Raw genomic sequence first — 14715 nt, 5'->3', positions numbered from 1 at the left:
AGAATTTCCTCCCGGAGCCCTGTCTTTAACACATCCCAAACCATGCCATATGTGGTAGAATTACAATTAACCAACACAAATTGATTTAACCATTGTCGAATATGAAGAAAGTAACTGATCAATAAAAAGTAGTTTCCTATCAAATTAAAATGTCCCATGGGTCTGAGTCAAGCCCTACATTGCAAATTTTATTAATAGTTGATTGTGATCTGAGGTGATCCTGGGGTGGATTTGTATCTGTGCCGTCGCTAAATGATTTTTCATTACAAAAGAATAGTCTAATCTGGCTTGTTTTTGAATAATTTGTAAACCCCAGATCAGGATATTTTAGCCTAGGCCATACATTGACTAAACCATGTTCATACAAAAGCTAATGTAGAGCTTTGTACACCTTAGGTTTCTGACCACCATATTTATTTCCAGCAGGACGTTGTGTAACTTCTTCCAATTGAATATTAAAATCCCCACACATTATCAAAGGAGGTGCCCAAAAGGCCAGTTCTATACTGAGATAATCCAATATCTGAGGCTTGTCGAAATTCAATCCATATATAGAGCAGATTGTGAATGTCTTATTGCCGGACGAGCATTCAACTATCGTCCACCGCCCATATTTGTCCGCCAAAGTCCTGCCACAGGATACATTTTAGGCCTGGCAAGGAGTGCCACACCTCTTGTTGTGGTTCCGTGTGATGTACATACCAGAGGCTTATACCCTAATTCATTAAGGACCAGACGCTTACCCCAGGATATATGCGTCTCCTGTAAGCAGACCACGTCAGGTTTCATCTTTCTGATTTCCTGGGCCACTCTTTGCTGCTTATCTCTATCATTAAGTCCTTCCACGTTGAAGGAGCAAATAACTACTCTATATGTCATTCCCCCATCTTAAGACACTTTGAAAATGCTCTCCCCTCCTCAACATCACACTATTTGCACACATAGGTTGTACATCATTTATTGGCTCATTTTCAATTTTCAGCCCCTGTGTCCCTGTAGCAGCTCCCAGCACCCCAAAGATTCCCCAACCCCACCCTTTCATTTCCTCTGCTAGCAGAAGCACCCCCTAGCACCCCAAACAAAGAGGCTAAAAGACCTATTGGTCTTTTGGTGATTGAAAGGCTCATAATATAACCTATCCCCCCTCTCACCCCCTCCCATATTCGTCCAGCCCAATCCAGTGTGATTAATACCTAAACATAAAGCATACCATACTTTATACTAGACCCAGCATATAATAACATATAATAGCACACCTGCCTAATCCTATCAAGCATCAGCCAATTGCCTATGGTATATTGCTCTGTGAGAATTCCCTAGCCTTGACATCGGAAGTAAAGAATTGGGTTTTGTCCTCTTATATAACTTTTAGCTTGGCGGATTCAGGAGGAACACCTGAGCACCTTTTCTCTGAAAAGGATTAATTAACTGTTGAAGTTGCCACCTTTTTTCCACAGTTGTATGACAATAATCTGGTTGAACAAAAAACGCAAATTCTTTTCCCTTTCTCTTCCTATCGTACCTCGCCAGATCACACAGACCTTGCCTAGATAAAAATTCAGACATACAGATCAAAACTGCTCTAGGCTGCAGGGTGGTTTGGCCAGCGCCAGAATGACTTTTCTGCCGGAACGGAAACGAAAACTGATGTGCCCATTGCACTACCATGTCCCAAGACCACTGTGTCAGTTCTGGGAATGCTTCAGTAAATAGTTCAGTAATACATTTCCGAGGATCTGACCCCTTGACGCCCTCTGGCACACCAAGAACTCTTAAATTATTACGCCAAAGGCAATTTTCTATATCCTCAAGTTTCCAAGCTAAATACATTTTCTGAGAGACTAAGTTCTCTGTGGTGGCTTTCTGAGTAGTCAGTCAGTCAAAAACTCTTTATTTCTAAAATATACCACATAAATGTTAAAACATTTGAATAAATATATATAGAAATGGTTGACACCAAGGTACCGGAGACTTATATTACCACATTTCATAGTTAATTTGATCACAGTACTATAAAAACAATTTAACCAATTATCCTTATTTGACGTCTACAGGATGTTTTATGCACAAACAGACTTTCTATTTTTAATCCTGGCAGCAGCCACCAAAAAACTAGCGACACTGTAGATGTCACGTGTACTGCTGAGCATTTGCAGATTAAGTAGGGCAGGCTTTACTTGTATAAGTGGTGGAATCAAAAACTTTCTCCTGCTCTCAGCATAAACGTCACAACACATAACAAAATGCAGGGTGTCTTGCGTCGAGAAATTGTCGCATGTGAAAGGTGCAGAATTTTCAGGTTTTCCTCAGTTTGGAAAAGAACCTAGGGTAAGGTGAATTAAGTTGAACCAGAATCTTACCAGCAAGTAGCGATGGAATGGCTTTGTTACAATTTTCCGGTAAGGTTCAATGGAGGGGGAAGTTAACAGGAGATTGTTGGCTTTAACACATGGTTTTGTTAACTCCCTTTCCTCCCGTTCCGTTTCTACCATATTCAAGAAATTTACCCTGATCCAACCTATGTCCTTCCTTTTTATAGTTTCTGGTGTTGTGTACAGTTCTGGTCGTACCAGCTTAATGAACGCCGCTCTAACGTACATCAACCAGGACACCCTATGAGCCTCATCTAAAGCTACACAGTCACTAATGATCTGGTGGTTCAGGGTAATTTCATCGGTCAACCACGTTTTCAGCCAACAGATCAATGGTGCCATTTTTAATTGATCTGTAATGTAGCCCAAGCCAAGTTCAGTGTGTAAAGAGTATGTAGGTGTTGACTGTGGAACCGTCAGGAGTGATCTTAAAAACCTATTTTCTGCCACTTGAATCCTACTTTGGGGTGTATAAACCCATATGGATGCCCCATAGGAGGCGATCGCCTGACATTTAGATTTGTAAATCTTGAGTATTGCCTCAATAGGTCTGGTACCCAACCTCTTAGCAAAGCCCAAGAGAGCGGTTGTCGATCTTGCTACCGCATTACTCTTAAGCCTTTTTTGAGGTCCCCAGTTTCCCCTTTCGTCAAAAAGGACCCCAAGATAGGTAAAAACCGGGACCTTTGACAGTGGAACACCATTGCAAGAAAAAGGTTTTATCTTAGAAGCCCTGGGTCTTGGCCCTGCCACCATGACGTGCGACTTCTTGCTGTTAACTTTTAGATCCAGGGAATCCATAAATCTGCCGAAAGATCCAGCAGCCTCTGGAGGCCTAATCCCGTATGTGCGAGTAACACTGCATCGTCCGCGTATAGGAGGATCGGCACAACCGATTCTCCCATGCGCGGGACGTCCAGGGTAGCCCTGCCCAAGGACTTCTCCAAGGCATTGATGTAAATGGTAAAAAGGAGGGGTGCCAGGATGCAACCCTGCCTGACCCCCCTCTTTGAGCTAAAATGGGTGGTGCACCGTCCTTTCCTGGTAACCCTCACTGCTGCTGAAAGGCCCTGGTGTAAGTCACTTAGGAAGTTAACCAGAGATGGGTCTATTCCCATATCACGGAGAATGAGCCATAATTTAGAGCGGCTAACTAGATCGAAAGCTGAGGAGAGATCCATGAAACCCATGTATAACAACCCTTCCTTAGCCACCGTGTATTTACTTATAAGGAGGTGAAGATTTAGACATTGGTCCATGGTACTCCTATGCTCTCTAAATCCGTATTGGAGGTTTGAGAGGGCCCCCCTGCCCTCTAGCACATCCCTAAGTTTCTGTAAGATGACTCTTCCCAGAATTTTTACCGAAGAGTCTATCAGAGAAATAGGCCTATAACAGGCGGGGTCCCCTCTAGATCCCTTTTTAAATATCGGGACGATGATTGATTTTGCCCACGACGAGGGGAAACGCGTTGAAGTTGAGGCGTTAAATACGTTGGTCAGAATTTTAGCCCAAAAATTCGTGTAAAAGCTATATAAGTCCGCAGGCACACCATCAGGGCCTGGGGCTTTATTTTTTGACATGGACTTCATCGCTTTTTCTACCTCGTTCACTTCAAAATTTACTGAGCCTGTACCTAGGGGGATAATGTCAAGGCCATTATGCTGCTCTAGACTATCATTCTCAAAGATTTCCTTAAAATGTCGGAGCCAGCATTCATCAGGGATAACACAATCTGTGTAGTCATCTCATCCTCAAGTGTAGAGATCCTATTCTCTGCTTCAGCTATTCTCTTGGCAAATTACGTACAAGATTTTGCTACACTCCAGAGTGAGTTCTCTAACTTGCGGCAGGCACTTTGTGTTTTTTGGCTCTCAACGCGAGTCTCATCTTTGTGTCATGATGGACTCATAGATAACAGCAGGAGAAATATTTTCTGATTGCGAAGATGTATTCTGTTGCCCTTTTCTCACCGCACCCTCTGACTCTACTCCCAGGTTAAGTGAGGGGGAGTACTCCCACACAGATGGCGTAACAGGGTCACTATGCTCTCCGAGGTCAGATGAGATCATTTTTTTCCATACAGTACCTGTTTCCAATGCAATAGTTTGTGCTCCCGGCCCCTCCTCCTCGTAGTGTATGCAGCTGGTCTCGCTCCAATGTCCATTTGGGGACCCCCCTCCTGAGGGCATCTCCAATGTCTGAAGCGAACTCATCACCTGATGAGTGGTCTAACAAAGAAAAGAAACGTTCGCCGGCATCTGCTTCCGGTATATCTAAAGGATCGTTCAAATCCGTCATATGTTGTTTCCTCCCATTCGGATTGACAGCCACCGCTGCTGACCCAGAGAGAGCAGGTTCCTGAGCACAACTTAAGGGTCCTGCTAGGGATCGCTGTAACTGTCCCCCACCAGTATCATGCCTTAAAACATTATCTGTTGTGTTCCCCTGCTTGCCCAGTACTGCCTCAGCATCTGACCTCAGTCTAATATCCCCCATATTAACAGGGCTCACCTCGGTTACTTGTGTAGTAGAAACACATTTGTCCAGCAAGTAGCCCTCTGGTTTGGCATTCCTTCCTCTTCTCTGGGGTAAATAAATCGCTGGGGTGATCTTCTTTACACTAGTCTGACTGCTTTGATGTCCTGGAGCAACTTCAGTATTAGCAGCCGATCCACGTCGTTGTTTTTCTTGGGTTGTTTCCGGGATGTTCGCCTAGACAGAGGTGTAGTGTAGTTCCTATATTCTCAATAGACTCTGCGCATTGGAATAATATATCCTATGGATTTGACGTAGGACTTAGGTCGACTAGGTCTCTATCGCATATATTAGACCTAATTGTGCGTGCCAGCTAGCTCAGAGGTCACTAGAAATGTTCTCGAATACACAAGAAGAGATTAGTTTCTGACAACCTCATAAACATGACAGCTTTGTTTCCCCAAGATAAATCGTATCTTCAGAGTCGTGGAAACAATAGATAGATATTTTACTCAGTCAATCGTGCATGCTTCGTTTCATCGGTGGTGCAGAGAAATAGAGAGACGGGCATTTCCAATAAAAGTATTTATTGAACAGTCTTCTTTCTCATGCAGAAGAAATGAACTGCGACAACTGTAAAACTGGCTGTAAAGTATAATGCGTACAGCAAGAAGGGTATTATAAAAAAATACTGTAAAAGCATGGTATGGTTTCTAAGCCATAAAATACATACATAAATAAATAAATACTAAAAAGTACTCAACTGGTGCTTCTAAAATACGCCTACCCCAATGTACCTAACCTAAGTCTAGTACGAGGGAAGAAGTAAGTGAAGTGTAGCATAAATTTAGTGTTTTTTGCCAAGAATCTATCCAAGATTTCTCTTAGGGTCTAGTCAGCTCCGTACCTTGGTTTAGAATGAAGGAGGTCTGGTATCTCTCTGTCTCAGGACTCGATTTCCCAACACCCCTCAAGGGGTGCTTGGAAACAATGGAGCTGGATTTCTCGGCAAGAGAAAAGACAGCGTCTCTCTCAGTGCGTCAGCTGGAGGGTTGGCTTCCTTCGGCACTTGCTGTAGCAAGCTGTGTCGGGCAAGTAGATAGTCGAACTGCTCCAACCACTGTGTGTTTGCTAGGGCAAGTGTGGGAATATTTATACCTTGAAGGTGCCGAGTTTGACGTAAAGTTGGACATAATAACGTCATCAAAGAATCGCAGTTCTTTGAAAACTCCATAAGTTCTTGGACAAATCAATATTCAAGCAAGGGGAAGTCCCTAACTGCTGAAGCCGAGTTTTCCAGGAAATCGTTGTGGCTTTTCAGAACTAGTGGAAGTACCAATGCCTGTATTTGGACTGCATGGGCTATGTCTAAATATGGTTATGATTTCTATGCCTATATAAGGACAAGGTGATTTATACCTATATAAGAGCATGAATCAGGAAAATTTCACTAGGGTCCTAAAATGCTATACAACAGAGGAATCTCCCATAGTACGCGCCTTGCCCCCCAGGCAGATTTTGGGGGCATAGCGGCCACAATAGCAACAGGGCACTGACTCTCCATCAGGAATCGATAAGGGCCGAGGCTACGCGGGCAGAGCCAGACCAGACGAGCAAGAAGGACCAGGGACCGCTGAGAGGTAAGAATACTCCAAAGCATTCAGTGTGCATGTGGATATTGATCAGTAATCCCGAATGGGCTTGTACAAAACAATTATAAATCCGGATGAAAAAAACAGCAAAAATATTTATCCGGTATATCTGGATGAGGAGCGAGAGGGGGGCATCGGCTACGAGTGCTTACTCAGCTGAAATGCCGGCCGCCATCTTGCCTCCCTTTGCTATCGTGTATTTCAAATGACGAAACCCTGTATAGACAGCAGAGAAATAAAGGAAGGAGAGTATATCAGCTTGGTGTTTGTTAGCATATTTTTCTTTGCAGGGGTAGGTGCAAGCCTATAATAAGACGAGACTGGGTCTTATGTTTCAAAACCTAAAAAATAAGCAAATTTCTGTACAAATATTTTTGTACTACCTTTTGGCAGTGTTGGGGCAGTGTTCCCATTGTGTGTAATTATAAACAGCGCTCGGGATACTAACTTTGTGTAAAAAAATAGTGACCAAAATGTTGGTAAAAGAATTAGATACACCATCATACAATTGATCATTAGAAAATGCAGCTGGATGCTCTAAATCTGCAAGCAAATTGTGCACAGTTTCAAAGTCCCAATCATCGGAGAAAGTACTAGAGGTAATGATATTGTTTAAGGACATTTTAAATAAATAAGGAATTTGCAAAAGTTCAATAGGATCATGCGCCTCATTCCATAGCCTGTCCCAAACTATTACTTCAGGAACTGGAACTGCTGTAATGTTCACTAGGAACAAGTCCCTTAGTGTGATGATGGATGTGGTTTGAGAACCATGTTCACAAGTTGTACTGCGGAGCGTTCTGGGAGATATTGTGCATTCAGAAGTAGGAAAAAGACAGTCACAAAACCAATCCAAAGTACCAGGAAATGTAACCTCATTTCTATCCAGAGATGTAATAAGGGTGGGATGAAGTAAGTTTTTATCAGCCAAAGGTAGAAAGCATGCATGTGTAGTTTGAAAGGGAGGAGCGGTGGTGGCAGCTCTAGTTCACTTGAATGCGATGAGAAGTCGTCATAATGATTGAAGTAGCCAGATGCCGTCCGGTCTATTTTTGGCAGCTGAGCAGGTTTTGTAGAACTGGGAGATGACTGGATCTGTGGCATATTCACATAGAAGTCATCAATTTTTCGGATAGAAATTTATGTACTTGTTGATTGTACAGTTGTAGTTGTTTTAACAGGGAGAAGTATAATTTCATTGTTGTTTACAGCTTCTCTTTGGAGAGTCGAATCTTCCTGTACAGTAGCGAGAGGAGTGTGGCGGCTACTCGGGAGCCCATGTGGCCCACTGTTTAGAATCGGCCACATAGTGTGGTCTAATCAGATCAATAGAGACAACCTTTTGCCTCTACTACCGGTATGGGGCAAAAGAAGTGCAATTCCGGTACCTTCAACAGACAGGACAAGTACAGGTGCTGAATGACTCAAATTAATTTTCCCCCCAATTTTTTCCCTGACCAGGTCCCCAATCTTCGGGACCCAGTGTTAGGGTTTGCTTAAAGCAAAGAGCAAGTCTTGTAAAGTAGTTGAACTGTATGGAGTTGGCTTTCATTACAAAATGATTTGTCCAAAAAAATGTCAAATGCTGTAATGTATTTAACTTTATTGAATTTGCTGGTAGCAAGGCTTGTTGAGTAATATTGAGACTTGGAAACCCTTTCATTAGCGCCGCACGTTTCAAACTGTAGCCTTGGAAAACGTGCAGCGCGTGAGAGACCCCGCCCGCATCAGCCTATAAAAGCCGGCTTGAAGCTAAGCCGGTTGCTTGTGATCGTCGATCCCCAGCTCTCCTGTGTATCCTGCCAGCTCCTGCTTACCTGTTTCCTTGCCTTGTCATCCCGCTCCGTGGACTTCCCGCTCCGTGGATCCTTTTCCTTCACTCCTGTGGCTCCGGAGGTCATCGCGTCGCAGCAGGTTTCTTCTGAGTCTTCCCTGCATTTCCGGCTTTGGACATCTTCTGCAAAGGTCAGCCTGCAAAGACAAGACACAAGAAAGAACTCGTTAATCAGGTATCACGCGTGAAACCAAGAACATAAAAAGTAAGTGACATTAATCTTTTTAAAAAACGAACTTGTTATTTTTGGCTCATTGGCTGCAGCAAAGAGCATTTTTTAAAACTAATCAAGTGCTTGGACGTTTTAAGGGGAAAGAAGGTAATTTCTCCGGACATCTGACAGAGTTGCTTTTGTGCATAAACTCAAGTACATGACAATAATTCAAGGCTTGTTCTAAGGTGTTAATTAAGAACAAGAAAAACAAACAAAAGGGAAAGCAAAGCTTGAATCAAAAGACTTTGAAACAAAGAAGTGGTTCTTTTCATTTAGGCACGGAGATATTTAGTGGAGTTGATACAATAAGAAACAGTGGGTCATTTTAAGTAAGTAGCGCCATCTCATAGTTATAGGTGGAATATGTTTAGAATCTAACTACAGTATAATTAACACTGTTCTGTTTTAGGTTTACAGAAGGATGCTACATAATCGTCCGGCCCACACTTCTGGCAAGATATAGAGCCAGATTAGAGAGGTATTCTTTTGGACAAATTGTATAATATTTTAAAGAGTATAAATATTGCGATAATAGAAGAACGAAAAGGTTAAGTGCATGTTATAACTTTTCTTATTTTTAGATATCACACTGTCAAACTCCAGATTCAACAACAATCCAGATTCCACAAGTGAACCGGAGCAGAGTGTTGTTACCAGTGTTTTGTCTCTCATCTTTAATATTTTATCCAATTTCCCCCTTCCCTTGGATTTCTTGGAATCAGCACATTGTTTCTACTTAGTGTGTTGGTGCAAGGGGTTCAAGGGTGGGTTAGAATAATCTTCAGCTTTCCAACCAAAGACTACAGGATATACAGGTAACTGGTTCTTGACAGAATCACAAGCCACACCTTACCTTTGGTTGGAAAGATGAACATAGATTTAGAGCAAGATACTATTGACGTTGCTGAAATGGCTAAGGCTTTAAATGAAGATTCGACTAGTCCTGAAACAGTCACGGAACTTTTACAACAAATGAGATTTGAGTTAGATCATTTAAAGCAGGAGAATAAATCCTTAAAACAAGAGTTGGTTCGTTACAAACCTAGAGAGAATCTTTGGGGTTCCCCAGCTCCTACCACTTTTAAACCATCATTTAATACTGATACTAGACCAAAGATTCCTAAAACTTTGTCTTCTCCAATGGAAGTTACAGTTAATGTTCCTAACGTTGTCCCTTTGGCTGCTCCAGAGCGTTTTACTGGAGACAGTAGCAAGTTTCACATCTTTTTAAACCAATGCCAATTGCATTTTGTATGTAAACCGCAGCAATTTCCTACTGATGCCACTAAAGTGGCCTTTGTTTTATCCTATTTAGGAGGAACAGCGGCCAATTGGTCTATCCCCTATGTAGATCGAGATGATCCAATTCTGCATAATTGGAATTTATTCAAGAGAACAATGACTCGTTTGTTTGCTAAGCACACCTATATACAAGCTAGTGATAATTAGTTATTAAATTTAAAACAAGGATCAAAAGATTTACTAACCTATTTAACTTCCTTTAATCGGTTGTTAACTGAAACCCAATGGCCTGAGGAAAAGAGGGTTTCTCTTTTTTTATAAAGGTTTAAGAGATGACTTGAAAGGTGCTTTGGCCCATATTGTGGATCTTCCTGAAGATTATTCAGATTTTGTTGATTTGGTTGTAAAACTAGATCATCGTCAAGGAGAAAGAAAGGGGGATAGAATGAAAACTGAATCTAGGTTGTCATTTTTTAAACATGAAAAGAAGGAGTTTGAAAGTAAACTTCCAGATCCTGAACCTATGCAGATTGGCACTCTTAGAGGACCTTTATCAACGGAAGAGAAAGAAAGACGTAGGAAACTTCAATTGTGCTTATACTGTCGCAAGTCTGGTCATTTTGCTAGAGAGTGTCCTGTAAAGCCAAAAACACCTAAGAAGGTGAATTTGTTAACTTCTATGGAATCGGAGTCGGAAAACTAAAAAGCTCGACAAGGGTAGAGGTCACTTGTTCGGGGAAAAATCATAATCAGACCTCCTTTTCTGCTGCGTATACTGTGCCACAGATTCCAAATTTTTTTTTAATACATATTATCTTAATTGTTAGTACACAGTTCAGATGTACATTACCAGTGTTATTAGATTGTGGTGCTACAGTAATTTTGTGGATATTTCTTTGGCAAGAAGACTAGACTTATCGATAATTGACAAATCACGTCCTGAAACAGTATGTGCTGTTGATGGTTCAGATCTAACGTCAGGCTTGATAACCAAACAAACCAGTCCAATGACCATGGTATGTCAAAACGGTCATACTGAAGAAATTAGTTTTGACTTAATTGATACTCCCAATTTTGGTTTAATTTTAGGTGTACCTTGGCTTACTACTCACAATCCAAAAATTGATTGGGTAGCCAGGACAGTAACATTGGATTCATCTTTTTGTCGAGCTTCTTGTTACAGAGAAGCAACTCAGGAACATCTTTCATTGTTGCATTGTGCCATCACTGAATTAAAGGATACTATGTCTATCCGTCCAGGATATTTGGAATTTCGGGATGTTTTTGATCCAGTTAAAGCAATTGTTTTGCCACCTCATCACTCCTATGATTGTCAAATAGATTTGATTCCTGGGGCTCCTCTCCCTAGTAGTAGAGTGTATGCTTTAACTGAGAAGGAGACGGTTTATTTAAGAAATTACCTGGATGAAATATTACAATCTGGATTCATTAGACATTCTACTTCACCAGTGTCCTTGCCTCTTTTTTTTTTATCCCGAAACCGGATGGTTCATTGAGGGCTTGTATTGATTATAGAGGATTGAATAAAGCCACAATCAAAAATAAGTATCCACTTCCTTTGATACCAGTGCTCCTAGATCAACTTAGACATTCTACCATTTATACTAAGTTAGATTTACGCGGAGCGTATCATTTAGTACGAGTAAAAGAAAATGATGAGTGGAAAACTGCATTTAAAACAAAATTTAGCCTATTTGAATATACAGTCATGCCCTTTGGGCTGTGTAATGCACCAGCAGCTTTTCAATTTTTTATTAATGAGGTGTTGCATGAATTTTTAGATGTCTGTGTAATTGTATATATAGACGACATTCTAATATATTCAAAGAACGTAGAAGAACATACTCATCATGTCAAAGCAGTTTTAGCCAAATTGAGAGAACATCATTTATTTGCTAAACTGGAAAAGTGTACTTTTAAATCCAATTCGGTAGATTTTTTAGGATATTGTCTAACTCCACAGGGTATTGTGATGGATGAAAAGAAGGTCAAGCGGTTGCAGAATGGTCAGATCCCACATCCCTTAAAGAAGTACAAACATTTTTAGGTTTTGCAAATTTTTATAGGAGGTTCATTTCCCATTTTTGCAGAGATAGTGACTCCAATTACCAAATTATTACGAAAAGGATAAACATTCTTGTGGGACACAGCAGCATCACAGGCATTCCACACATTAAAACAAAAATTCATCTCAGCACCTATTTTAAGACATCCAGATCCAAATCTTCCATTTTATGTGGAAGCAGATGCTCCGCAGGTAGCGTTAGGAGGGGTGCTTTCACAAAGAGATTCGGAAGATGGACAGTTACATGCCATTGCCTTTTACTCTAAAAAATTACTACCAGCCGAACAAAACTATACTGTGGCTGAGCGTGAATTATTAGCTATTAAAGTAGCTTTTACTGAATGGCATCATCATTTGATGGGGGCAAAATTTCCTGTAACAATTTTTAGTGATCACAAAAATCTACAATTTTTTAGCTCAGTAAAAGCTTTAACACCACGACAAATGCGTTGGTTGAATTTTTTTTAGCACTTATGATTTTATCATAACTTACAGGCCTGGTACACACCAAATACAATCTGATGTATTGTCCAGATATGGGCATACTCCAGAATTAAATCAGGAAATTAGAGGTCAACCTGTAATACAACCTCAAAAAATATTAGCACCAATAAAACAACAGGATTTCAAGTCAAGTCTGTATGACACACACTTACAAATCAGGTATCAGGATTGGTTAAAGGATAAGTCTAATTCCATACAAAAGGGGTATTGTATCATGGAACCCTATTGTATATACCAACTTTAGACTTGCAACAGCAAATAGTTACATGGCATCATTCTGGAGTATTAGCAGGACATCCGGGTTGGTTAAAAACTTTAGAAAATGTGCGAAAACAGTTCTGGTGGCCAAACATGAATAAAGATATTAAAAAATATGTGGAAACTTGTCCAACTTGTGCTTGTCAAAAATCATCACATAAAGCTCCGGCTGGTTATTTAATCCCTATGCCTGTGCCACAATCACCTTGGCATACTATAAGTGTAGATTTCATTGTAAACCTACCTTCTAGTAATAAATATACTACAGTTCTTGTGGTGGTAGATTTTTTTGTCTAAAATGGCTCATTTTATTCCTTTGAAGAAGTTACCAACTGCAGGAGAATTTTCAGACATTTTTCTTAAAGAAATTGTGCGTCTTCATGGTCTACCAAGCAAAATTGTTTCTGACAGAGGGAGTCAATTTAATTCAAAATTCTGGAAGACACTTTGTGCAAAACTAAAAATAGAACCAGCTTTGTCCACCGCTTTCCACCCAGAAACAGATGGACAAACAGAGCATCTAAATCAGACATTATTACAAACCTTAAGTTGTTTGTTAGTAGAGTTTTCAAGTGAATGGTTAGAGGCTATACCGATTGCTGAATTTGTGTACAATAATACTATTCATGCTTCAACTCATTGTACCCCCTTTTATTTTATGCAGGGTTTTCACCCTAGAGCATTGCCAGTTAAAATCGATGATTCACTACTTCCAAAGGTTACTGAGAGGTTAACCGATTTAATTGAGATTCAAGAAAAAGCCAAAAAACATTTGATTTGTTATAAAGAAAGAATGAAAAAACAAGCTGATAAACACAGAACTGAAGCACCCTTGTATAAACTTGGAGAAAAAGTTTGGCTATCCACTAGAAATTTAAATATGGAAGGCCCCCGAAAATTACAGCCAAAATGTATAGGACCTTTTATTATTAAAGAAGTATTGAATCCTGTAACGGTAAGATTAGACCTTCCAGATGAATATTCAATACATCCTGTGTTTCATGTATCCCTACTCAAACCTCACAATCCCCTTACCAGAAAAGGAATTCCACCACCTCCCATCAAAATAGCTGGTCATTTAGAATATGAGAAACAGAGTGACCCGCACAAGGAAAATTGTATACAGATTATATTTTTTGCTAAATAATGCAATAGTATTGTCCAGATATATAACATAAACGCTTTCCAGAGAGAAGTAAGGTCCGAGTCTTGAAAGTTGTGTTGGAAGACTTTTTATTCAAAAAAAATGGAAATTCAGAAAATTGCTAGCTGCCAACGCGTTTCGTCACCACCGTGACTTCTTCAGGGCTAGAAGCAATTATACATAAAACGAAATATTACATATAAGAAATATTTACAAGATAAGAGGAGAAACAAACAAATATTATATGTACAACATATACAAATTAAAAACGGTAGTTGCACTATACCTAATGTAACTACCCATTGATTATTATATTTCAAGAGTTCCATGATTTCTGTTAAGATCTACACTTGTTTTGATTATATATAGCACATATAGATTTACATCATTGTGCTTCACACATTTGGAAAGCGTTGAATAAAGTAACAGGTACTGCTATTTCATGTATTAGTCTTTCACAAGATTTGGATGAGAAGCTAACACAGGGAGGGAGTTAGCCTCAATATCCCCTCTTGCTTTACTCCCAAAAAGCTATCTGTTGTGGCTATTACAAGCATTCAGAGATATCATGTGTAGTGCAGTATTGCCCATATGTTCTAAATATACGGTAGAACTATCTTCCTCATTAAGTCACTTACAAATCTAATAATTCAACATAGTTCTATTTGCATCACATGTTTAAAGTATTTTAAAACACTTTGCATACCTCTAAAATCAGTAGAACTGTGATAGATAGAGCTTGCGTCGCTTGGACAGAAAAACATCAAAGAGAGAACCTATGAGGTATTAAATACACATATTAGGTTGCTGTATTTTCATATAGATGGTATGCACAGAGTCAATAAATTCAAATGACACTTACATTTAAAAGCCTGTCTCCTAGTTCTCTTTGTGTTTAGTCTGACTTCTTAGTTATTTTCTCTGTTATACA

Source organism: Lissotriton helveticus, chromosome 8 (genome assembly GCF_964261635.1).
Source record: "Lissotriton helveticus chromosome 8, aLisHel1.1, whole genome shotgun sequence".
NCBI lineage: Eukaryota > Metazoa > Chordata > Amphibia > Caudata > Salamandridae > Lissotriton > Lissotriton helveticus.
This window is presented reverse-complemented; position numbering follows the sequence as displayed.